A 3,787-nucleotide genomic window follows, 5' to 3' on the forward strand; every position below is an offset into this window, starting at 1 on the left:
GACTGTAATATATCACTCACATCAGTAGTCTTGGCTGATCAAAGGAAATACATTTACCAGTCAACTAAGAAGCAGCCTCATTTTGGTTGCTTGACTATGCAACCTTAAAGGAGGAAAACATCTAAGCCTGAATTCCATCGGAGCTCATTAATTTGTGACAACAGAGCTGTTTACTTTGAAGCCAGTGAAAATGAAAATATTAGCACAGGGAGACAAATAGGTATTTGTGAAAGAATTAATTTACCTCAGGAAAGAATAGGCTGACTTAGCAATTAGGCCTTTATGAAAGTTGAACAGTCTTTATTCAGTGACACCACTAGAATGAACATGTCTTTCATTTTACTTCCATAGTAAGAACTCTTGCACAAAATTAACATGCATGGGCAAAAAAAAAAAAGAGAAAGAAAGAGTGGAGAAGGGGGTTGCAGAAAGATGTGTGTGTGTGTGTGGTGGAGGAGGGGGTTGCAGAAAGATGTGTGTGTGTGTGTGTTGTGTTAATCCTCATTCAAGGATTTTCCCCCCCATTGATTTTTAGACAGAGTGGAAGAGAGGGGAGAGAGACAGAGAGAAAAACATCCATGTAAGAGAGACACATCTATTGGTTGCTTCCTGCATGGCCCCCAACTGGGGGCTGAGGATTGAGCCTGCAACCACGGTAAGTGCCCTTGACCAGAATCAAACCTAGGACCCTTCCAGGGGTCCTCAAACTACGGCCCGTGGGCCACATGTGGCCTGCCAAAAACATTTGTTTTTTTTACTTCAAAATAAGATATGTGCAGTGTGGATAAGAATTTGTTCATAGTATTTTTTAAACTATAGTCCGGCCCTCCAATGGTCTGAGGGACAGTGAACCTGCCCCCCGTTTAAAAAGTGTGAGGACCCTTTAGTCCTTGAGCTAATGCTCTAACCATTGAGAAAACTGGCTAGAAAAAGACCTTTTAATTGATAACCCAAATGCATCAGAAAATATTTAACTTCCCTCGCCTGGCCCCATTTCCTTGGCTGTCTAATTTAGCTTCCTGGGATGGATTCAGTGGAAGGTGGAATGGAACTGTACCAACTAACCCTATTTAGAGAGAGTGATCCCAGAAGACCTATTCCCATATGGGAATGGGAGGCAAGATGTTCTAGTGGAGGTAGAAAAGTCATAGTCAGCAAAGTAAGCAGGGGAGTTGAGGGCCCAAAGAGATGTGGGATCCATCAAATTAGACAACCCAACAGTTAGGAAATTAGACGAATGAGTCAAAGCTTGGAAAGAGGGAATCAAAGGGGATATGGGAGAATGGCTAAATAACATTTCTAGGCTACTATTACTGATGAACCCTATATTTCTCTGTTCTTTCCTCTGATCGGAATTTTGGCAGGGCTGCCTGAGCTGGGGACACATCTCTAAAGCAGCAGAATCAGTCCCAGAACACGGAATCCAAGAAGCTGCTGCTGTAACTTCCAAAGGGCCCATTGGAGAGTCAGTGCTGGCCCAAATCACCATCTGCTGTTTGTCCCCCCGCTCGTTTGGCTCTTCCCCTGTGCTTCAGAGACTGACTCATTCCTAGTCAACACCAAGTGTCATTTGAGATCAAAAAAGAATAATAATAATGTCAGCTTCTACACAATATATTGGATTTAAAAATTTTACGATCTAACCTCTTTTTAATGAAATATGTGTGTGTTTTTTGTTTGTTTGTTTTTTGTTGTTGTTGCACTTCTACACAATATATTGGATTTAAAAAATTTACTATCTAACCTCTTTTTAATGAAATATGTGTGTGTGTTTTTTGTTTGTTTGTTTGTTTGGTTTTTGTTGTTGTTGTTATTTCCCCCACCAGGGCTTGTTGCGAATAGTCCATAATCCTAATTCAATTAAATCAATTTATATTGAATGTATTCAATATATCAGTTTAATACTATTCCTGGTTATAAATAATGTAAGACTCTAGCAGCACAATAAGAAGGACACTATGCATACGTGTGGCCACTGACATCTGTTAGAGAGGTGCAAGAGGGGACTGAAGTATCAGAGACATGGGTCTAGATTGGTGGTCTCAAACTGGGACATGCACCTCAGGGCTCACTGATGTATTCCACGGGCACTGATTTCCAGGTCCTCAGTTGCTCTGACTAATCTTACTGGTGATTTTAGTTTCTACCTCCTTTTTAAATACTGTTCTTCTCTCACAATACAAAAGAAAGCATGTAACACTGAAACATCTAGAATTACCATAGTATACTGCCCAGAATTGACAAAATCAAAAACTCTACAATGACAAATACACAGGAAGTTAAACATATTAGTACCAGAAAAGTCTCCTTTAATCAAAGTTTATAATTCACCCACCATATCAACACAATTTTTCAATAAAATTTAAATTATTATGTTAATAATTACCAGAATTCCAGTTGGCTCAACTGTATACTACTAATATTGTAATTAAAATATGTTTTAAATATAAAAAGTGCAGAAAATAAAAATACAGATATATCAATTATATTTGATTACATGCTTCATTGTAAAAATATGATAGGTTGACTCATAAAAGATAAAAATATTCAAGTATGAAATGTATTACATTGGGATACAATTCTGAGGGAGAAGAGGGATAAGACGTAATATCAAGGAAAGAAAGAAGCAAAGAACTCGTTTATATATTTTGAAAATGTATTTTGATTGTTATCAATTTATTGTCACATGGAATTCATTAGAGATCATGAAACCACATGGCATGATTATACTTATTCAATGATCCTATTGTAATAGTTTTTCTCACAAAGTCTAATTTATACAAAAATGACAGGACTACACCTTTTCTTTTGGTTGGTATTTGTTTTCTGTATATTTCTCTGTAAATATATATATTTACTTTTATATGTGTTTTTTAAATAATATATAGTTGGTTTTAAAAAACTATTTAGTAATTATCTTTTAATTAGACTATGTAAGTTGACATTTATATTTAATGTGATTATTGATATGCATGGGTTTAAAACTATATTTTAGAATATTATTCTATTTATTTTGCCTAGTATTTGTTGTTTTTTCTCTTTCCTTGCCTGCTGCCAGATCATCATTTTTAATTTTACCACTTTTCACTTTGTTTATAAGATAAACATTCATTTACTAATATATTAGTGGTTATCCTTATAATTTCAACATGCTTCTTTTATTATTAAAAGTTAGTTTTACCTTCTTCCTAGGCAATGTCAAAGAACTTCTGGTAGGAAATCTCCATTTACCTAGGATTCATCAAGCTAGCACCTGTTCATTGCTTTAGTTTTTAATGTTACCAGAATAGTCTGTCCTAATACACTTCCCCCAAACTAAAACCAGTAATTTAAAAAAAAATCATCTCTCTATTTATTTAAACTGCACTATATTTTTAGCCAAATATTTTCCATAAATCCCCCATTATTTTCAGAAAATATGTTCTGAGACATCCAATGGATGCCTCAAACTGCAGATAATACCAAACTCTATATATACTACTAGAGCCTGTTGTGGAATTTGAAATCACATGGCACTGCCCACCCTCGAGTCACTAGTCTGGCCCTGCCTCCCTCCCTGGACCCTGCAGCAGCTGCGGCCGCTGCTGGTCCAGCCCTGCCTCCCTCTCCAGCCCTTGAAGCATCTGTGGCCGCTGCTGATCAGGCCCTTCCCCAGCACAGGTGCATGGAGGACCCTGCCTCCCAGCCCCTGATACTGCACATGCAACCTCCTCCTTCTGGTTGACCCGTTATGGTGTCCTGGTTAATTAGCATATTTCTCTACTTAATATATAGATGGCTCATAAAA

This window comes from Myotis davidii, unplaced genomic scaffold (assembly GCF_000327345.1).
Source record: "Myotis davidii unplaced genomic scaffold, ASM32734v1 scaffold576, whole genome shotgun sequence".
NCBI classification, from domain to species: Eukaryota; Metazoa; Chordata; class Mammalia; order Chiroptera; family Vespertilionidae; genus Myotis; species Myotis davidii.